We start from the raw sequence: 25,063 nt of genomic DNA, 5'->3' as shown, positions 1-25,063 counted from the left end.
CAGTGACAAAATGTTCTCATAATTCCACACAAAAATATGCAGACTTACCAAATCCAAGTTAATGCCTTACACCTGTAAACCACGGTATCAATTGGAAAACCCTCCTAGCTGGTTCACTTTGAAGATTTCGGCTCATGACTCAGGCCCCTTCTTGCTGGTCTCTTCACTTGAAATACTTTCAAATGTGGTTATAGGAGTAAGAGAAAGGAGGCATCGAAGATCCGGTGATGGATTTTCAGAGTCAGAGATAAAAGTGACACACAACTCCAGGAAGTCCCACTGATACTATCTCAGTAGTAGAGTAACAACTAACAGCAGGAAAGTAGAAAAAAATAATCATCCTGTAGACCTAAAAACATGAAATGAACTGGCCTGCCTATTATTGGTATTAGTTACAGAATTATTTCTGGGTTAGAGTCTCTCTGCTTCTCATATATAAAATGTGCTCATTCCTTCCCAAAATGGAAAACTCTGTGTACCTGCACTTATCATGAGCAAGTTAAATCTAGGATTTGCACTAATTCTCCATTCTTTCATCTTAGCTAATCATTCTAAAGCATAAAACAAATGTATATACTCAATTTGTTTTTCAAATAATGGAAGAAAGTACTGCATAAGTATCAGAAATTTATGGAGATGGAAAAGAAAACAAGACAAATATTTCCACTTCTGAATTATTTGGTCTTTGGCAAGGTTTTTATGTAAAAGTTTTAGTTAAAGCAACAGATGTAACTAAAATTAACCTATATCAAATGATATCAAGTATCACAGTTATTTTAACAAATATGGTTATAAATGCTTAGAGAGATTCTGGAAAGCCTCAGAGAAATACAGTTTATTTTTAATTTATTTTAATTAGTATTGTATTAGTATATCTAGTAGTATAAGGTCGATAATACACATATAGAAACATAACTAAGCACAAAATTTGTTAATAAAAAACTGCATATCAGGTCTGATTTGAAATTGGCCTGGATAGATGAGATCAATGCAAATTGAGGTAGTTAAATATCACCTGTCTGAAATTTACAAGATAATGTCTAAAAGGGAAGCCTGATTCAAAACCTAGCCTCATTATGGCCTTTTATAAAGGCCATGTGAGCAGAGAGAATTTGCTAAATCTGTTTTATTCAGTTCAGTGATCATATTAATTTCTACCGACATGTCTCTTACATGGAGGATCTCCTACAAGATGAGGATAATGAGTTGTTTTGTTTTGTTTTGTTTTGTTTTTTAATTCTAGGTTATATTAGGGTTTTACAGTAACCCACGATTAAATCTCACGTATATGTTTAATATACCTGTTATAGGTTGTATTTTAACCTCTGTGTTTTATAAAGTGACTGTAATGAGGTATGACCTGGAGAAGAAGATAAGACTGTGAAGGTGTTTTAAAGAGGGATGAGGTCTGCCTGAGGATGCCAGGAAGATCCAAATCACATGTTTAGTATCAGAGAAAATAGTGGCTAGGTTTTATCTTTGCTTGTGAATTTTTTTCAAGTTTCCAAATTGCCACTGTAAAACATTTAAACACAGAGTCTTGTAACATGAAAGAGCACTCTAATTAAAAAACAATATTTCCATGCTATTTTTTTTTCTTTTTTTTTTTTTAATTTTATTTAAGGAGAAAAGAAAAAAAAAGCAGGGAAAGGGTACAAGTTATACAGATTTACAGAAAAAAAAATGAACAGTAGGAAATCACTAGTTAATGGATTACATCTTGTCATCTTAGAAATAATTGTTCAAGTCACAAAATTAAAGCTTGTAAAGTGGACATTCCATCAATGATACTGCAAACAGTTCTGTTCATTGATCCAATAAAACTCTGTGATATCATTTTCTATCTTATATACTTAAATATACATGCAGTTATATAGTTTGGAGCACTTTCTTTTCCTCTCTTTTGTACCATGACTATTACACATTTTGGGTTTTATTGCTCCCACGGTTCTTATTACTTTTTTGGAAGAGAGTAAAACCAAATGTGACATAACAGAACAGAATCGGTCAAGTCAAAAGGGTGGACATAATAGATAATGTAAAAACATAATACAAGGTGATCAACAATGGTTACCATAATGCCTCCCGCTATCTCTAATAGAATTGCCTATATCGTTAGTTATAATACAATTGAACAAAACAGTAAAGAATAAAACTGACAAAACCAAAACATTGGAGACATTGTAGGTCTTCAAAAGTAGATAAAAGTCAACAAGAATGGGCGTCATAATGAATCTCATTATCTTTACAGCTGATGCCTAAACTTTCGAACCTGATACTATCCAACAAAACAGAATAGGGGGACATCAGTTAAAACCCAGATGGTGAGAGTAATACTGGGCTTTAAATCAAGGTAATGAAAAGTCAAAGTGGGTTACTATAATATATCCTGCTATTTTTTTCCTTTAATTAAAAGGATAAAGATAAAAAAGTAAATAATGGAGTGGAGATTGAGATAAAAGAGGGCATAACACCGAAACAGCGCAGATCAAAACATATCCATTTAAGCAGAATAGTGTTTCACCACCAGATAATCCTAACCTAAAAGTAGTTACCATATTGTCTCTTTCTTTGAAATCCTTGAGTACAACTTCGTATACTGTAGCATTAAGTATATCAAAACAATGTAAAACCATTCAAGAGAATGACAGCATTACAGAGTATTTAGAATCGACTAACAGAAAATGAACAATGGTTTCTGTATAATCTCCTTGTCTTTAAAAGGTTTTTGCTTATACTATCGTACATAATAAAATCCAATAAGATACAGCCTATTTAGACCATTGGAGACAGAAGGACAAAAGCTAGATGAGACTTCAAAACAAGATGATACTAAATCAGTATTACCTATTAAGATGTCATTTTCTCCAAAATAGCTGTTCCTATCATCCAATCTTCTCTGCCTCATTTCTGTTGAGCTCTTTTTCTGTCAGTAGCTGTCAGTTTGTCTTCTTCATTTTGTTCTCTGCTCCATTCGTTGTGGCCTCTCTGCTATTATTTCTGGATTCTTTGTATTTTTCTTTTTTTAGAATATCCTGCAATACTCTCTTTAGAGTTGAATTGGTGGTTGCAAATTCCCCCAGTTCCTCTTTATCCTGGAAGCACCTTGTTTTTCCATCAATTTCCAGGGACAGTTGTGCAGGATATCTCAATTTTGGCTGGAGATTATTATCTTTCAAAGCTTGAATTATTTCCCCCCACGCTCTTCGTGATTTGATGGTTTGTGCAGAGAAATCTGCTGTAATTCTGATGGGTATTCCCTTGTAAGTGGTCTGTTTCTTGTCTCTTACAGCTTTTAATATTCTGTTCTTGTATTGAATTTCTGGAATTTTTATTATTATATGCCTGGGTGTTGCTCTGTTTGGGTTGTAGGTAGCTGGGGTCCTGTATGCCTCATACATCTGAGTATCTTTACCTTTTGCTAAATTAGGAAAATTCTCCTGGATTATTTCTGTGAGTAGCTTTTGTAGTTCACTTGTTTGTGTCCCTACTTCTTCTTTTATGTTCTTAATCCTTAAGTTATGGATCCTCTTATCATCTTCTTGTCTTTGTATTATTGCTGTTTGTTTCTTTGTTATTTTTAAGAAGTTTTTCATTTCATTCTCCCATATTACAAGTCTGCCCTCCAGTTCAGATAGTCTGTCCTTAGTTTCTTTCAAGCTGTTATGCCAGTCTTCTATAGACTTCTTAGTATCGTGGTAGTGCCTTTGAACCTGCTTCACGTATTCTATGCTTTCTCTGTTTTCTCCATCAAACAATTCTCCCCTTTTTTTTCTGTTCTTCCATTCCACCACCTGTTTTTTCTTGGGTGGTACTTAGCATTTCTCTAACTATTCTGCCTACTTCTAGCTTCAGGTCGTTGATAACTTCATTCCTGAATTGGTCTATGAGGCTCTCTATATGGTGCCTTATGTATATTGGTGCGGTGTCTGCTATTGCCTGTTTCTCGGAATTGGGGGCCAAGGAGCCTTTCTTGTTGCTGCCTTTTCCCATGCTGCCTCTTCTTCTCTGTTCCTTATATATGCAAGCTTATATAAGAGGCCCAGCTTCTCTCCCAGTCAGCCACAGCCTGATCGAATTGTGCCAGTTAGGTGTTCCCGCTCACCGCTGCACACCAGGGAGTTACGGACCAGGCAGCCTACGCGTCTCCCCTCCCGGACACTGTCAGGCTTTGGGATCTGGGTTGGGACAGCCTACCAGGTCCGCCGGCAGCGTCACGCAGGCCAGGCACTTTTCACCAATCCCGCCCGAGAGGGGGATGTGTGGCTGGAGTCGCCACAGCGCCGTGCTCCCGCAGGACTGCTCGGGCCCAGAAAGTCCACTGCTGGAGTCAAACTGTGGTAGAGTGTCAGTTTCTCTCAGCTACCTCACCACAAGTCAGTGCACGCCTCCCTGCCGTTTGCAGGTTGCCGTTCTCAGAGCTTCTGCGTGTCTCTCTCCTTGCCGAGCCACTGTAGAGGCAGCCAGCCGCCGCACGGCGGGAAACCCAAATCGCGGCTTACAATGGCGCGGGGTCCAGCCTCCACACCAAGGCTTTTCTGTATCTGTTTTAGCACCAGGACTGCATTCCAAGTTGGTTTCTCTCAGCCCAGTTCGTTCCTGAGTCAGCAGAGCATATCTCCACCTGCTTATGTCTCCTTAGTCCGCACCATTCCTGGCTTCTGAGCCGAGTCTTTCAGAGAGCCTCCGGTAGTTTCTGTTATCTGTCCGCCATGTTCTCCCGGAAGTCTTTCCATGCTATTTTATATTTAAAATTTAATTTAATATTCTGAACAAACTCTCAGATCAGGATCCCTGTTTAAAATGCTCTGATTACACTAAAAGTTCAGTGTACGTCCAGACCATAGTCTGCTGCCATGAGATTTTTGTCTTCTGTCTCTTGCCTTCATGAGCACAATCCCGCCTCAAAGCTTTCACTGTTCGTCCCTGTATCTCAAGCTCAATTCCCATGATTTGTGAGTGTACTTGGTTTCATTATTGTAATCTTAGTAAAGTTTGTCTTTAGAAAGACTTTACCTTCCTGTTTTAACACACTCCTTTTTCACCATTTTGTTTACTATATGAAAATGATTGTCTGTCTTTCTAGTTACCATCTTACATACTTGCTGGTATAACCCACCTACAAATCACTCTGTCTTCTTACCCAACTTTCTTCACAATGGGAACATAACCTGCCAGGAAGTTTTCATCTACATCCTAAGCATCTATCAGTCAATAGACATAGGCTGCCTAAGGAGGTATATAGATGAATAATCAGAAATTGAAATGAAGCTCTGAAGTTCATGGAGATAATTGTTTTTGTCATATTAATTTAATTCCCTTTCCTGACTTCAATTTCTTCTTCTTCTATAACAGTTTGCTTCAGATTATTTAACATAAAGTAGATTTATTCTATCTTTCACTCAAACAAGGGAGCTCTAGAGATAAGAAAAATATTTTCCATATTGATGAGACTGGTGTTATGGACACATTCACACACAGATCATATTTAATGATTTATATTTTATAATAGAAAGCATAGTGAGAAGTTTTCTTTAACATTTCATGTGAGATATGTGTTAAAATAGTCTTTTGCAATGCCAGTCATGCTGAGTAAAAATTTCATATTGATATTATGGTTGTAAGTGACAGTATACTGCAAAGACCACTGAAAATGAAAATTTAATAGGGGGATAAAGTGAAAAGTCCCATTCGCTGGCTTTAATTTTGTATCACATATTTTCCTATCATTTCTGTCAATGAATCCTTAAAGGTTCTTATGGTCTAGTGCCTTAGGATATGATTTTATAGTTTATAAATAAATGGTGCACAGCCCAAAATAATAAAATATTGGTGAGAACAAGGAGATATGATAAACTATTTTGGCTTTAAAAAATCTGGCAGACAAGAAAATATATATTAGAAAGAAATAAATCTTGAATATAGTAAAATCAATTTAGAAAATGAATATGAAGTTAAATTCATTCTAAAATATTTGCTACTCTTTGTCTAAATAAAATGGTAATTACGCACTTTTGTCAGCTCTTCACAGGAACTGCAAACATTAATGCTAGGAAAGCTTAAAAATAATAAAAAGCTAATGTGTATAGTTAACAACTTATATAAAATATACATTGATACTGTTATAACCTAAGCCCCCCTAACTATCCTAAGGTCTGTTCTAAGGTATAAGCCCACCTGCTGCTTCCCCTCCCCTTCTCCCTTCAAATTTAACTAGGTTAAGTTTTAACTTCCTAAAGGCCATAAAACAAAGGCCTGAGGTAATAGCTCCTCTTCCCTACCCGGTAGCCCGTCACAAGTTGTGTTAATTGCATTAGAGTGTATTAGATTGTACATTCTTCACAAAAACAGCTTCATTTGTATCACAGTAATACCCATTTAACTTGGCCTTACTGTAAATGTGTGTTTTCCTTTCCCTCTGGGCAAAGGATTGATATGTTAATCAATGCTCTCCTCTGTAAAGAATTGTAAAATCTTACCTAAATGATATGTTAACCATTGTTGCCCTCTACAAATAGAACAATTGTGGTGCTAAAGTAAGGTAACTAAGGTTGTTAATTGCTGTTAGACCTCTCTATTCTTTGCTAAGGAAAACAAGATTTCTTCTTATCTAAACTTTGCTAGTATGCAGGGAGACTTGCATTTCTGCTTTGTAGTGCGTCACACCCCCATCCCCCTCCTTACATTGTGTGACCAGCAGCTGTTTGTGGATTTACAAGATAAAAAGTCCTGACTTTTAGCTGTGAGGGGCGCAGTCTCCAAATTGGCTCCCAGAGACTCCTCACCAGGCCTGGATTTTACCTAATAAAGCCTTTGCTTCCCAAATGTTAATTTCTTGCTTTCTTGGATTTTATACCCAGGGTCCGAGTTATCACAGAGACTTAAATGACAATGGGAATTTGAGTAGCATGATATGTGTTTGGTTATAAGCAACCTCTCTCACCACTGTAGCTTTTTCAGAATATGTAATGTGAAATTTAGGATTTTAGTGGATTTAACCTCAGTGTCAGAATCACATCATCATAAACATATAAATCACAGGAATAATACAGTGAAGCTGTAAAAGTACAAGGTACAATATTCCAGATTTTACTGTTTCTGACCAAATTCTGGCTAAATACTCAGGTTAAATACACTGGTTAAATTATCAAAATATTTTGTAGTTATCTCAAATTTTCCTTAATTTTTAAAATGAAAATTAAATTTCAAATTACCTTCAAACTATAGAGTTTTCAGTATATTTTCAAAATGCATTAGCAAGACCCGTAATAGGTTAAAGTTTTCCAATTTCGTTATGATTGAAGCATTCTGGAAATCAGGCTCTACTACCAGACAATAAATTGAATAAAGGCTTAAAGAGTTACAGGTCTCAGTAAATACTAAACAAATATAAATATAGATCTTCAATGATTTCTGCTATTTCTGCTAATAGCAGTATTCCAGATTGATCTCCATTTGAACTACAATCTTTCATAGCTTCAAACTGTTTTTACCTATTTTATTGTTTACTGTCTGCCAATGTCACTATTGTAATACAATATGAACAGCATCTGTTCTCTTTCAATACATTTAAAATGTTATTACGGGTCTAGGGACGTAGCTTAATGGTACAATTGCCTGTCTGGCAAAAGTGAGACCGTGATTTTCATTCTTGATACCAAAAGTAATTAAATAAAGAAATAAAATGTTATTATATTTTCAAAAGTGCTGCAGACAAATTATAACATTGAATTCCTACAAAATATTCTACCCATATCTTATCTAGAATATGCTGAGGGTCTTTTATAATTATTTGCAATTCTATAAGGCAATTAGACACCATAAAATCAGGTATATATCAATGGGAAGTTGAATTAGATTTTGTTTTGATCTAAGAGAAAAATAGGTAAAATATTGATACCAAATTGGATATCTTTTGTTGATATTCTTAAAAAGTGTAGGCACCCATATATGTATCTGATTTTAAAAATAATCATCCAAGTGATGGTGAGCAAGTAATTAAAATGGTTTACCCAGGAAGCCCTGATGTTTTTTCATTATCCCAGACTTCACCAAATATTTGCATTTTGAGAACATGAGGCTATTAGAAACTACCACAAATACAGAGGCTTAGACAACATAAACTACCTTACAACTTTGAATATCAGAAGTTCGAAGTGCTTAGCACTGAGTCAAAGTCAAGATGTCAACAAAATTGAGTTTCCTCTTTAGACACTAGAGGATAATTTATTAATTACCATTTCATATTGTAGATGCCACCAACATTCATTAGACCATGTTATTTTCCTTTTTCTTCAAAGCTAGAAAACACAACTTCAGTTCTTATCATATTATATCAGTCTGACTGCCTCGTTTACTTCTTTTTCAATTTTAGATATACTTGTGACTATATGAGACTAATTTGCATAACATAAACAACCTTCCTGTTTCAAGGTCAGTTAATTGGCCAGTTTAATCTCATCTCCTTTGCTGTGTTAGACAAGTTCTAAGTCTCACAAAGCATATATAATTTAAAGATATTAATTTCCCTATCATGACCCTGGCAAGTGTTTGATCATAGGCCCACTTGACACTTTGGATTCCACACTTGAGATACATGATTTGGGAAACGTATCAGGATTTGACAGGGAAGCCAATGCTAAGCACTTCAAGCTGTTTACTTTGTGTTAGAGCCAAGGAAAATGAAAGTGGTAATAGTAAAACAAATTGGTTGATGTATTATTAGAATTCCTCAGAATATTTGGCTCTTTTTAACCTATAATCAAAAATTTAACATTCTGTTTAACTGACTACTTTAAAGATGATTTTAGATCTTTTCAAATTAAACTTGATTTTAGTTATTCATTTTCCTCTTGTTCATATTTCAGTGGTTTCTTAAAATTTTTCATTGTCTTTTAGAGCAAATATCTTAACATTTGCCAAATAATGGAGAAAACATTTGGTGATTAGTCAGGGTGACAGCCAAACTTATTGAATTTAAGACTACATATATTTTAAGTCTAATTTCTTTGAGAAGTTAGATGTAAATAAGCTTATTACTTAGAACTTTTTGAATCTCTGAAAACATGAGTTGTTTCATTTACGTTTAGAGTAGAAGGCTAAATATAATAATTTTGAAAAATATATTCAGTATAGAGTAAATGTAATGTTACTTATTATTACTACTTGAATTTTGTAGAAAATATGCATATGCTTTTAATGTGGTTTGACAATAACCATGTTAAAGATTGATGGTCAAGTATCATAGTGAGCGTTTAAGTCAAATATAAAATTTACTTACATGAATTTGATTGAGCGTTGTTTGCTGATAATTATAAAAGCCAATACTAAGGCTGGGGATTTAGCTCAGTGGCATAAGCGCCTGCCTTGCAAGCGCATCGCCGTGAATTGGATCCTCGGAACAAAAAAAAAGGGCGAGGGGGCCAATAGTAAGCTAGTGCCATGAACTTAAAATAAATGTGATAGTGGTCAGCTATTAAGATGTAGTTTAAATCGAAGCACTATAGTGTGAATCACACTGCTGAATATTTCTTTATATTTTTAAAAGCAGACAATTAACTTTTAATTGTAAATTTTTAAGTTATTCATTTTTATTGAATGAATTTTTCAAAGAGCAAATAGCACAGAACTACATAAGATCCACACTTCAATATTTTATATACTTTATCTGAAAAAGATTTTGCTGGTACAGGAAAATATACTTCATGCAAACATATTTCTACTTGTTAAATAGTGAATAAAATATGAATATGAATAAAAACAGCACCAAAATCAACAGATGGAACTTAAGTCCTGCAGTGGAATAGTAAGTACAGTAGTCCATATTCTGAATACTAAGCGTAGAAAAACCATTAACAGGATCCTGGGTGGTCAGGGAAGATTCTCTCCTTTTAAAAATGAGACAGGAAATCAGATGCATGCTAAGGCTTCCTTCCAACAAATCAAGTTAATGCTGCAGCCTTAAAGGATGAAACTGTGCTCAAGTAAACTGACCACATCATAGAAACAAGCAAAATCTCTCAAAAGTATTTATACAATTTTTAATGTAAATTTTACAATTTTTGCCTTCATCACCAATTCTCATACGTAGTGAGAAAAAAAAAATTCCAAGTTTTCAAAAAAAAAAAAAAAATTAGAGAACTCAGTTAACAGTGATATTAGAATTTTTAAAAACAATCTTAAAATTAATCATCATAATTGCATTTTTTATTTTGATATATAGAGAGAAGATTAAACTTAAGAGAGACAAATATAAGACATGAAATAAAACCAAACCGAGCTTCTGGAGCTACTACAGTGTTGGAGAGGAAAAATAATGCACAGGTTGAATAGCAGTATAAATTCTGAAAAATACATTTATGGATATTATGACATACCAATAGTAGTAGCAAAATGAATCACAAAGAAGGGGGAAACAGAACACAATCACAGAGCAGCAGTGAGTATTGGGGTACGTTTCAGTGGTCTAATACGTGTGTACAGAAGAGAAAAACGGTAATTATTACAAGAAAAAACAATGTTTTAAAATTAGTGCATCAAATTTGTTCAAATTTATTGAAAACATCAATCAACAGTTCTAGAATCTTAGCAAATTGTGAGCCCTGGAAACAAGAAGAAAAATGGCATCAAGGCAAATCATATTAAAAGTTCTTCATATTAAAAGAAAAATTTTAAAAAATATATAAATTTTGAAACAACATATAAAAACATTACATTAAAGAAAGTTTAGAAAGGTAACAGACTCCTTCAAATGCGGTGCAAGACAGAAGGCAGTACGGTAAACATCTTTTTTAAGTACCAGACTTTTAACTCTGTAATATGTGTACATTTTTTAATGTTCAAGTAAAAATAAATAATTTTTTATACCAGGCAGAGTTGAACAACTTTGTCATGAGTCCCTTATACTACAAAGATAGATTCTTCAGAAAAGAAAAAAATATCCTCTGTAGTTTATATACATAATAGGATGATACCTTTCCACCAAATGAATGAAATCTTGTATACTGTAACATGTATTGAACTGGAAGACATCGTGTTAAGTGAAATAATACTGAAGACAAACACTGTATCATTTTACACATAAGTGGAAACCAAAAATGTTCACTTGTAGAAGTGGAGAGTGCGATAGCGGTCCCTCTAGATGAGGAAGGGAAGGGATGAGAGAGAGGATACCAAAATACAGTTAGCTGGAAGAAATGAGTGCTAGTGTTCTAAACTAGAGCAGAGGTAGTCTGAACATTACAAAATTTATATATTTATGGTATGTTTTAAAAAGAACAAGAAGACTGGATTTTAAAGCTGTCTAATACAAAAAAGTGATAATTGTTTCAGGAGGTGGAATGTTAATAACTCAGGTTTGGTCATTGCATATTGAAACCATATTTCAAGTGATCACAATGTATATGATTCAGAACAATATCCTGATAAATTTTAGTGGAAAAAATACAGAAAGAAAACAACCAAAATCATTTCACAGAAAAAGGGAAAGATTTGGAAAACACAATGTTTGTATGTCTCAAAAATTTATATAAGTTTTAAAATATTTTAACAACTAATGCTTCAAAATAAATATTATACAGTATTGTATATAGAACATGAATATTATTTTTGAGAAAACATAAGTTGACTTGTCAAAGCATCTATATTAATAAAATATTACCTAGATGAACACAGCAAGAAGTTGAATTTATATTCTTTAAACACTAAAGCAAAACTGAGTTTAAAAAAAGAGATAGCGTGTGAGATAGAGTAAAGGCATATGCTAACTACAATGATGATGGCAATCTTATAGATTTCGTATATTTAGGAAAAAAACAGTACATTAAGATCTGAAACTCTGAAAATTGAAATACAGTGTCTGAAAATGAGAAAATATTAGAAATTCATTAAAGAATATGCTTTGTTACTCAAGGCTGCCTCACACTGAAGAGTCTAAAAAGTACAGATTTTGATATTTTTTTCAGCTGACATGATAGCATGAAATTCACTTTTATCTATAGATCACAAACCACTGACACACTAACCAAAACATCTCAGAACCAGGAGCTCCTTGCGGAGTACTGGCTGGGTTTACACTGCCTGCCACATAGCTGTGCCATTGCTCTGTGATCAATCATAGTGTAAAAGTTTTAAGGATCTCATTACAACCAGGCACAAAGAATATATCTTTCTAGTGCCAATAATATTGATGCTTTGGCACAAAATGCTCCCAGGATTATTTTATATCCAAAGAAAAATAAAAATAAAAGGTTGATATACAATATATTTATGTGTGATCAAAGATCAGAATCTGGTAAAAAAAAAAAAACCTTCACTTTTGCAAAATACATCAGTTCCAGACCTATTGCAAAGATCTGTCACATCACAGTCCACCCCATGGACCCATTGGTGAGAGATTCCATTTTACTTCTATTTTGGTAAGTTTATCTGCCTGATGATATCTGAAGTCAACTGTAAAATCAAACTGAACTCATGGATTCCTAACTTTGAAGTCAGATGAAAACTATCAAAGTCACTTTTTTTGATAAACAATATGGTAAATATAATACAAACCATTCGCAAAATTCCAGAATAAACTAAATTAACTGGGATTGGATACAGTGTTAATTATTATATTTCCTGCACTGATTGGGAGTCAGTGCCACACAGGCACATCTCTCATTCAACACAACAGCTCAGACTAACTCTACGGCTGCTACACTGAATATCTATAGCACATAAAAAATGGAGATAAAATTTAGACTTGAAGCATGTGATTAATATTATAAAGACTATAAATAATAAAAGGCTGGTAAAGAAATTATGACTTAAACAGAAAACAAAAAGAAACTGGTGATCTAAATCCATGAAAATCAACAAATATATAAAATAGACAAATGCAGTGTAAATTACCTGAAACTCTCATTACCATGTAGTTTACAAATTGTATACATAAACAAGACACAATAACCTGTTGTCTGTAGGATAATTTAAATATAAAAATATAAATAATTTAATGGGGATGAAATTTAAAATATGCACTGTTAATAGCAATAAAAATGAAAATGGGTTGCTACATTAATACCAAAAGAAATACTTTCAGATAAAACAATATCTGATATAAAATGTTTATTTAGTAAAAATATGGACAAATTTGAGTAAAGAAAAAACTAACCTAAGTATTCATGAAATAATTGAAAAATATTCAATATTAATTAGGAAAATCACCCTAAAGTACATAAGTGGAAATATGAATTAATCTATAATTATAGTCAGATATTAAAAAGCCTTTTTGTAACTGATAAAATAAGTAAATAAAATTCCCCAAAGATATGTGACACTGTTAAGCTTTAACTTATTTGTGTTTATAAAATTCTCAGTAATTAATAGCAGAATACACCTACTTTCAAACATGAAAATAAAATTTAGTAAGCTATATCAACTTACCCCCCAAAATACGAATTTTAGAATGAATCAAGCCCTATGAAATCAGATCTCTAAATATGATGTTATTCTATTAAAAACTACTAACATACAAATATCTGGAGAAGCTCAAAACATCTTGAAAAAAATATCATTTATAAGCATTTTATGGGTTATATGAAATATCATCAAGAAAATTTAAACACAACTGAAACTAAATAAAATTAAATACAGTATAGCAAATCTATGAGACATTTGTAAAAAGTAAGTCTTTTAGAGAAATTTGTAATATTTAATGTGTATGTTAAAAAATTTTCAAGTTAATGTCCTCACTGACCTGTCAAAACCAGAAATAGAGACCTAAATTACACCTAAAATAAACATAGGGTGAGGAATAATGTCAGAATAGAAAATAATGAATGAGAAAGTAAAACAAAATTAATTAAACTATAAATGATATCCTTAAATTAATAAAATTAATATTTTTTCAGAAAATAAGTAGAAAAAGAGAAAATGACTTTCAGCATCACAAACTAAAAGATGACCAGTTAAAGTGCAAACTACAGGTACTAGGGAAAACATAATGAAACATCATGAAGAATTTTCTTCTAATAAATCAATAACTTTTATTTCATTTAAAAATACACATTGCCAAAGCTGATGCAACATAGCTTGTGGCCCAAAGAACCTAGTGATGAATTCCAAAAAATATTTAAAGAAAAAAATAGTGCCAATTCTACACAAATTTTAAAAATATTCAGTATGTGGAAATATTTACAAATCATTTCATGAATACAAAATTAAACTGACAACGAAGACAAAGATATTAGAAGAAAACTCCAATATTTCTCTCTAAAAAAGCTGAAAACACTAGTAAAGTTTTAAGCAAATTAGATACAACAGTGTATATATTAAAACACAATCATATATGTACCAGTATATATAATCATTTAAGTTTTATCTCAATAATGTAAAGAAATAGGTAAAATCTGTACTTTATCTATGCACAAAAAGTATAGTATATATTTATATATGTGTATTGAAGAAACTTTAATGTATAAATTAGACTCTCCATATATATTATATATCTATATCAATATAATATGTGTACATATATCTAGATTATAGATATAGATATAAACGAACACCTTAACAGATGTTGATAGGACATGTAATATAAACTTATAGTTGTTGACTATGAAATAATTATATCATTGAACATTGTGTCCTAAAACAGAGAAGAAGGCCAGGATATATATTCTGAATGCTTCTATTGAGGATAACCTACCAAGGTTCAGTCAGAAGATAAAGGAAGGGAAAATCATTCCATTTGGAAACAAAGATGTACCCATCTCCTGGGATATTTCATCCCTGATCTACAAATCTGCCTGTTTCTTTTCGTTATAGCCTCAGCTAAAATATCCCATGCCCAGGGATTTCTAACATGCAAGTTATAATAGCTTCTGGTCACTGTCCTCTGTGCTTCTTCTGCTTTATTTTTACATTAACAGTTTTTATTTTCTGGTATTTTCATATTGCAACTAAGTGTTAGAGAGCAGCAATTGCTCTTTTCAGCTTTGCATTTACAACTTGACAAAAGTTCCTGACCCACAGTAGGTAATCAATAGATCAACTAATTGAATTAAACAGTGTGATGAAATTTAGTGAAATAATGGAGGAAACTAGTGAAAATGGACAGCTTGTTTGAAATGTATTTACAATTATATCTTATTATAATCTTTAAGGTTTATTTTCAGTCTATTTTCTAATTCTCTTAATCTTAATAAAATATTAGCTCATTTAAATTTCTACTAACTCCAGTTTGGTTATACTACTAAACTTTGTAGCAATATGGGTCAAAAATAAATAAATCAGCAAATAATCCAGACTACTTCCCAGGGCTGTTTTATGGATTTTAATAATAAAGAACAATTATTATGATTAAAAATGATCTAACTAAATAACACAAATCAAGTCATTTTTTTTCTCTAGATAACTTCTTTCTTAAACTCACACAAATTTGTTAAGTAATAAATAATGTTGTGCCAGCTAATTTATAAAATGTTTATAAATCAGAGCTCTGACAAAAAATATTACCAGTTATCCTAAAATTAGAGAAGGCATATTAAGAATAATTCAGTTGTCTGTTTTCACCAGTATACTGATCATTTATTTGAGAATATGAAAGGACAGACTTCATTAATATATTAAAGTGTGTGCATTTATTAATTTAGGTTAAATGTAACAGATTATTTGATTCTTGCAAATTCTTTAATAGCTTATTTCCCTAGTGGTTGTCAGTTGTCATTTTATGTTAGTACTTCTAATACTGATGGAAATATTTTTCAAACCTCATTCTTTATCCAAAAGCAATTTAATTTAATTGGAAAACATACTGATCTAAATCATTATGTGAAAGGCAAATAGATTACATTTGAACAACTTCTTAGGAGGTGTCCCAATGTATAGAGTATGTGGACTCTGAGACAGAAAATCCTGCTCTTTGAAAATTGTGTTTTTCAGAGAGCCTAGGACCACAGCAGAGGCCCAGAAAGAGGTTAATATCATTGCTCCCAGCAGTTAAGTGCCCTTGCTGCTTCCAGCCACACTGGACTAGGCTCTGCTGGTTTCATGGGCCTAACTGGGCCGTGGCCAGCGACCTTCTCTCAATCTGGGGAGCTGAGGCTGCATGAGGTGAGTTCTAGCACACCGGTACAGAGTGGGGAGAGGTTAAGAACATGGCTCCCAGTGGTTAAGTACCTTTCCAGCTTTCATATACACTGGAATAGGCTCAGAAGGTTTCACGACACATTTAGATCATGTCCAGCAGCCTTTATTCAATTAGGGGAGCCAAGGACATTCGAGGTGGATTCTAGAACATAGGTGCTACCATAGGGAGAGCTATGGACCATCACCCACTGTGGTTAGGAGTTTTCCCAGCTTCCTGGAACACCACAGGTGGCATGGGAAGTCATGAGGGCATGACTGGACCACACTTAGCAACCTCCATTCAGTCCCAGGAGCCCAGGGCATAGGATACAATTTACAACATGCCCAGGGGAAGCTATGGAGCATCACTTGAAACATGGAAATATATGAAAATGACAAAATGAAAGACCAAAATGTAATCTCAAAATTCCAGCCCATCCCAAGGAAACCTAGGAGACATGTACATAGAAGAAAATATAAGCCATACATCTGAAATACTTGAAATAATAGCAATTGAAATAATAATAGCAATTGGGAAACTTTAAAGTAATTCAAATTAGAAATGATCCCCAAGGTAAAAGAAGAAATGGTAGAAGTAATGAAAGACATGCTAAACACATCTAAAGAAGACACAGAAAATTAGAGTAACAATGCAAAAAGATAGAATCCCTGGATGAACAAAACAAATAGAGTACATGAATCAGATTCAAAGATATATACAGGAAATCAAAAATTCCATTGAAAGTTGTCAAAACCACCTCAACGAAAGTGAAGATAGAATCTCAGACCTCAAAGTCAAGATTGCAGCTAGTGAACAGGAAAGCAAAGATCTCTTAAAAATAACAAGGAATCAGGAAATAACAATTCAACAGGTGCAAGATGATGCAAAGAAAAACAACATAAGTTTTATATGGATAAATGAAAAAGAAGGGGACAACACAAATGATATCAAGAGGCTATTTACAAAAGTTATAGTTGAAAATTTCCCAAACATGAGAATGGAAATTGACATATGGATTAGTGAAGCATATAGAACTCCAACTAGCTATAACCAAAATAAAACTACACCAAGACATATAATAATCACCATCTCAGAATTCCAACATAAGAACAGAATATTAAAAGCTATTAGAGAGAAAAGACAGATCACCTATAAAGGTAAACCTATCAGAATCACAGCAGACTTCTCAACACAAACAATGAATTCAAGAAGACAATGGAATAAATTATTTACGATATTAAAGGAAAACAACTTCCAACCTAGACTGATGTACCCTGCAAAACTGTCCTTCAAAATGGATGGCAAAATAAGATATTTCCATGACAAAGAACAGCTGAGGAACTTCATGATCACCAAACCAACACTGCAAAGAATACTAAAAGACATTCTAGAAACACATAGAAAAAGAAAAACACTAAACAAGGCAGACAATTATAAACAATGAAAAGGTAGAGATACAACAGCAGAAAACTAACATGTCAACTATAAACCAATACATAGCAGTTACCACCACTAATGTAAATGGTCTCAATTCACCAATTAAAAGAAACAGATTGGCAGAATGGATCAAGAAACAACATCAAACTATATGCTGTCTATAAGAAACCCATCTATCCCCAAAGGAAACTCATAGACTGAAAGTCAAAGGATGGAAAACAATACTACATGCAACAAGACTCCCCCCTGAAAAGCACCTGGGGTAGCTATTCAGTTTGCAGATAATGTTAACTTAAAACAAAGGATGATCTGAAGAGATAAAGAAGGTCACTACATACTACTTAGGGGAAAACCTAAAGAAAAAGAGATAACAATCTTAAATATATATGCACCAAAGTCCATATCACTCAGGTATATCAAGCAATTATTAAAAGAAGTGAAAAATCAATTATGCAATTGCACAATGTAACAGGAGACATTAACACACCATTGACACCAAGGGACACATCAGCCAGACAGAAAATCAGCAAGAAATAACAGAACTGAATCACACCTGTGAACAAATGGATTTGATAGACATATACAGAGTGTTCCATCCAACAACATCAGAATATACATTTTTCTCATAAGTACATTGGACATTATCTAAAATAGACCATAGACTAGCCAACAGAACATGCTTAAGTAAGTGCAAAAGAGTTAAAATTATCCCATGTATATTATCGGATCCTAGCACCATGAAACTAGAAATTAATGATAAAAGAAACTGCAAAAACCCCACAAACGGAAATTGCATAATACACTCTTGAGTGATCAGTGAGTTACAGAAAAAATTAAAGAAGAAATTGAACAATACCTACAAACAAATGAAAATACAAATAAAACTTACCAGAATGTGATGGATGCAATAAAAGTGGTCGCCAGAGGAAAATTTATTGCACTGAGTTCTCACATCAGGAAAAAAGAATAAAACCAAGTAAAAAGCCTGATGCTACACCTCAAACGTCTAGAAAAAAAAAAAAAAGAGCAAGTCAAGCCCAAAGCCAAAGAAGAGAGAAAATTATAAAAATCAGAGCAAAAATTAAAGCAATAGAGACTAAGAAAACATTCCAAAGAATCAATGAATCAGAGTTGGATCTTTGAAAGAATAAATACAATTGATGAGAACCTAGCCAACTTTATTTTAAAAAGGAAGAAAAAAATTTCATTTCATGCAATAAGGAATGAAAAAGCGAAATCACTACAGACTCTGTGAAAACACAGAAGATCACCAACACATATTTCGAAAACCTCTACTCCTGTAGGTTTGATAACACAGAAGTAATGAACAGACTCCGAAATATATGTAGTACCAAAGCTGGGTCAAGAAGATGTGAAACTTCTGAATAATTCAATTTCTACTGAATGAAATTGATAATGTCATTAAGTCCTTACCTACAAAGAAGAGCCCAGGCCCAGACAGATTAACTGTAGAATTCTACAAGAAATACAAAGAAAACTTACTGCCAACACTCCTCAAATTCTTCAATAAACAGAAAGGGAAGCAATTTTTCCTAAGTCATTCCTTGAAGCAAATATTACTCTAGTTCCAAAACCTGAGAAAGACCCAACTAAAAAAGAGAACTACAAGCCAATATCCCTAATGAACATAGATGCAAAAATTCTCAATAAAATCTTGGCTAACTGGATGTAGCAAATAATCAAGAAGATTATACCCCATGACCAAGTGTGATTCATCGCGGGCATGCAGGAATGGTTCAATATAGATAAATCAATAAATGTAGTCCACCATATAAATAGAGCCAAAAGTAAGTGTCACATGATCATTTCTACAGATGCAGAAAAAGCTTTTGCTAAGCTCCAAGACACATTCATTATAAGAACCTCACAGAAAATTTGAATAGATGGTCTTTACCTCAATGATAAATACCATCTACAACAAACCAACAGCCAGCTTCATACTAAATACCCCAAAACTGAAAGCTTTTACCCTAAAATCAGGAACAAGACAAGGATGTCTCTTATCAATGCTCCTATTCAACATATTAGTGGAACTACTAGCAAGACCAATTAGACAAGGGAGAGAAATAAAAGGAATAAAGACACAAAAGAAGTGAAATTATCATTATATACAGATGACATCATACTCTACATAGAAGATCCCCAAAACTCCATTGAAAGAGTCCTAGATATAATAAATAAATTCAGCAACAATGCTGGAAACATCAGTTCTCTAAAATCAATAGCATTCCTATACACTAACAACAAAATCACTGAGAGAGAAATAAGAAAAGCTACACCATTCACACTAGCTTCCAGAAAAATGAATTACTTATGAATTAATCTCAGGAAGGAAGTAAAAGTTCTATACAGAGAAAATTGTAATACCCTGAAAAAGAAATCGAAGTATATAAGAAGAATAAATATTGTTAACATGGCCATTCTCCCAAAACTGTTATATAGATTCAAAGCAATCCCAATAAAAATACCATCAACATCCCTCATAGATCTAGAGAAATCACTTCTAAAATTCATCTGGAACCAGAAAAGACCTGGAACAGAAAAGGTAATTCTAAGCAGCAAAGGCAGGGCAGGAGACATCACAATCCCTGACTTGAAGTTATGCTACAAAGCTACTGCAATGAAATCAACATGCTACTGGAATAAAACCGATTTGAAGATCAATGGAATGGATTATAAGATACAACCACAACTAGCAACCCACTCAACCACTTTATCGTTGATAAAAGGGCCAAACATGTTCACTGGAAGAATGACGGTCTCTTTAGTAAACGATGCTGGATAAACTGGCTCTCCATATGCCAAAAACTAAAACTAGACCCATGCCTATCGCCATGTACTAAACTAAACTCTAAGGGGACCAAAGATCTGAATATTAAAACAGAAACACTAAATCTGTTGAAAGACAAATTAATTAAAAATCTTGAAGACAGAGGTGGGTAGAGAATTCATGAACAGGAATCAAACTTTACAGGAAATACTACCCAGAATCAATAATTAGAATCACGTTTTATCAAAGTTTCTGCATGTCAAAAGAAATCTCTAGCATAGTGAAAAGACAACCTACAAACTGGGGAAAAAATCTTAGTGAACTGTCCCTCAGACAAAGGACTTCTGTCTAAAACATATAAAGAATGAAAAAAAATCAGACCCCGAAATTCAAAGACCCAATCCAAAAATGGGCATCTGAGTTGAACACACAATTCTCAAATGAAGAAATACAAATGGTAAATAAATACATGAAAAAAATGTGTATCATCATTAGTCATTAGAGAAATTCAAATTAAACCACACTGATACTCCATCTCACTCCTGAAAGAGAATGGTCAGGATCAAGAAAACTACTGACAACAAATGCTAGAGAGGCTATGGGGATAAAGGAACGCTTCTGCACTGTTGGTGGGAGTGTATACTGGTGCAATCATTGTGGAGATCAGTCTGGAGATTCCTCAAAAATCTGGGATTGGAAGCCCCTTTTCATCCAGCTATTTCACGTCTAGTCATATTCCCAAAAGAACTGGAGACATCACATTACAGTGAGATATGTGCGCCCATGTTTATAGCAGCACAATTTGGTGTAGCCATATCTTGGAAGTAACCTAAGTTTCCGTCAACGGAGAAATGGATAAAAAAGTTGTGGTATTTTTATACAATGGAGTACTATTCAGCTGTAAAGAATGATCACATTGAGATATTTATAATAAATGCATGCAACTTGAGACCATATTCATAAGTGAAATAACATTGTATACTCTCCCTAGTGTAAGAAATCGTAAGAGTACATAAGATTTTATGGTAATCATGATTCCCCATTTCATTGCTTTGAAGCCTTATAATATTTTCATTCATAGTTGGAATGGTTTTATTCTATTTTGTTTGATTTTATTATGTGTGATAGTATGAATAGTTATTTTGAAGAAAACAAGACACTATGGCAGCCATTGCTGATTTAATATCATCTTGCTTTGAAGTTCTAGTATGACTTTGTTCTTCTGTTTCCATTGATTCTATCATGTTGTGTCTTATTGGATGTTAATATGTATGATAGTATAAACAAATTTTCTATGGAAAATGAGATAAGACAGTAACCATTGTTCATTTTCTGTTTTTTTGGTTCTGAGTGCCCTGTAATGCTTCAATTCTTTTGAATGGTTGTATATTTTGTTATGTTTAGTACTATTATATGTGAAAGTATACTCAACTATTTCAAAGAAAGAGACATTATGGTAGCTACTGTTGTCTTGTTGGAAGTGCTGTGTTACTTACATTGTTCTGTTCTGACATGCTTTTTTCTGTCCTCTTTTGTCTTAATCTCCTTAAAATTAAAAATAATTTAAAATATTTAAAAAAATAAATTGTGTTTTTCTATATTCTCAGAGTGCTCGGGTTCAAATCCAGTTTCTCATGCATGTTAAGTATGTTCTCTAGAGCTAGGCATTTAGCTTAGTGGCATAAGCGCCTACCTGGCAATCACGAGGTCGTGAGTTCAGTCCCTAGTACCAGAAGTAAATAAAATTATATTCTCTACCAGTGAGGTTTTCCACAGTCTTGAGTATTTGTTTTTCTAAAATGTTTAAGATTTCAGGCACAGTTCCTAGCCTCACAGATGTTCAAAACTGAAAATATTTACAGAATTATGTATTACCAAATTCTATGTACAGAATATATCAGCCTTTACTTGTTGATGTACTCTCATTATATGCATTTATGTAGTCTATTAGCCTGTTACATCATGTTATTATAATTATTAAACTGTCTCTGTAGACATATGACACTATCTTTTAAAATAAAGACTTCAAAAAATAGCTCTTACACAAAACTGTGATCAGTGAATCCTATACCCATTTAGCTAGTGAGGAAAATAAATTCTAATGTTCCTGAGCTAAGGTCCATGTCTGTTAATGTTTCTAAGTCTATTCTGAATCACACAGTAGGGAATATACATGCATTCAGCCAATATCAAATTCTTAAGGCTTAGTTTTTGAAGTTTAAAATTCTGAAATTTATCCCTAAGCCTTTTTTCTTTGTATGAGAAAATAGTTTGGGATGGTTTGAAAATATTACCTATAAGTAATATATTTGCTAATAATGGATATGAACCTGAATTTATTCAGAGGAATGAGCAGAAGGTGTGTCTTCAACAAGGAGATGTAGTTGTACAGCAGAAATCCAGAAACTGAAAATATTTCTCTGCCCAGGTCTCCTATTTTCTTTAGTTTTTTATACTCCATTTTTTCTAAAATAAATAGTATAAATGCATAAGCATAAATAAAATCAACTAAAATTTATTATTTTTACTTGGAACCTTTTTTTCTTCTAGAAAGAGCACATATTTAATTATTTTACTGTTCTTTTACCCATAACAACTTTAATAGGGGAGTGCTCATAGGTTTTTATGAGTCCATAGATTACAGCAGGTTATGGCAAGAACTGCTCTTAATATCTAAAGGAATACAAGATTTAAAATAGGATAATTTACAAAGACATGGCAGCAACAATGGCAAAAAATTAAAAGTGGAAAAGTTAAATTACAGTTTGAAATTACAGTTTGAAAAAAAAAATAAGACATACTATATAAATATACTTACACCTCATTACCATGATACCTTACTGTATCATTGCACTAAATGTGATTGTTCACTTTAAATTCAAACTGTAACATTGCTTTTTCTGTGATATCCTTAGAGCCTATCACTGTTATGTCCAGCAAAGTGATCAGATCAAGATTGTATTAAGATCTACAGCAATGTAAGTCAACGCAATGTTAAGTACAATGTAAGTCAGATTCACTTATGAAAAAGCAAAGTTTGAACTTTATATCAGAATTGTTGAACTGATGTAGAACCAATTTTTAAAAATTACACTGGAAGACTTCAATTTTATTGCATATTTTTGATATGTTAAATACAATACATGCATTATGTATGTATATACCAAGTTTCTAGCTATACCATATAGTAAATGATTAAGTATTGTGATCTAAGTGCTGAATTTGATCTCTCATTTAATGGATTTTTTTTTACTATGGAATATTGTGTAAAAGTATCCTTCTGAATAATTGCCTAAGAAATATAAGTAACTAAGAAGCTTAAACAAAAGTTCAGAATGTTTGGAACATAGAATAAGTGTGCCTCTCTTTTGACATTTTCAAAGTAGCTCCTTAGTAAGCCTCTGTCAACAGGCAAGAGAACTTGTGTCATTTTTAATCTCAAGTAAATTTTTGTCATCATTGTTTCTATTTGCAATTTAGGAAATGATATAAAAAATCATTAAAAACCCAGTTATAAATCCTAAGCATCACCAATCTAGTAATTTATCTTCATAAAACTCGATTATTTTTGGAATAAAGATTTTAAATTTAGATATGTAGTTAGTTGTGCATATGTTGCAATTTTATGACTCTGTATTTGTAAGAATCACTGAGTTTCTTTGGTAACAGAGGTGGATTGTCAGCTGCAAAGACTTGTCTTCAAGAAGGGCAGTGGTAGGTCACCCACCAATTTCAGTGTAATAAACTTATGACTTTAAAATAAATGGATGTTTTTGGACTTCTGTATTTGACCTTAAAATATAGAACATCTCCTTCTTAAAGCAGAAATTGCAGACATAGGAACTCTAATAAATATTTATAAATAGCAATCAGAACTCATTTTGTAAGTTATTTACTCCATTGTGTAGAAATAGGTGAAACTGGATATTTGTTGCTAAGTTGAGCTTGAAGCATCTACTTTATCCCGGCAACACACTTTCCAAATCCACCTGCACTGTACTTTTTGAGGAAGGCAGGAAACTTCAGACAAAAGTAGAAAAGTAGGACGTGTGTGTGTGTGTGTGTGTGTGTGTGTGTGTGTGTGTGTGTATGTGTTGTTATCATTGTTTAAAAAGGAAAAAGCAAAATATAGAATTCCAGGTATCTACTCTCTTTAAGTCCCCTTCATATTTTATTTATGCTCCAACAGTTCAAAGAGTGAGTGCAAAAAACTTGAGAACAAGGTTGTGAGAAGGACGGTATATGGTTTTAGGCGCAGGACAGTTTCCACAGCTTGATGCAGCTCTGTGGAACAGTGTGTGGAAGGCTGTGCCCAAGAAGAGCTACTTGGGGTCTCCTTGTGGAGTGAGTCATAGCATAGTAAAGTTATTCTATTTTGTATGGACATTTTGGCACAAGGAGGCTATAAATATTTTAAAAGACCAGAGATGACACTGTCAAAGCATAAAGGACATTGCACGAAGTTCATGAGTTGAGAAACATAGTATTCAAGCCCACTGTAATGAAAAGAGCAGGATCAGAGTTATCTAAATTCAACTGAACTGGAATATTGGGATGGTTTTATAATGCTAAAATGAGAAGGACAAACAAGTCGTTTGCTCACATACTGATGCAGCTAATATTACCCAAAAGAAAAATCTATTTTCTGTATCTTTATGAAAGGAAGCAGTTTGATAACTTGGAGCAAGGAACTGACTTGCTAAAGTTAGATCTTTATCTTCCCA

The sequence above is a fragment of the Cavia porcellus genome, unplaced genomic scaffold (genome assembly GCF_034190915.1).
Source record: "Cavia porcellus strain 051 isolate PalLab524CR breed Dunkin Hartley unplaced genomic scaffold, mCavPor4.1 scaffold_30, whole genome shotgun sequence".
NCBI classification, from domain to species: domain Eukaryota; kingdom Metazoa; phylum Chordata; class Mammalia; order Rodentia; family Caviidae; genus Cavia; species Cavia porcellus.
The sequence above is the reverse complement of the archived record's forward strand: the minus strand, read 5'-3'. Positions refer to the sequence as shown.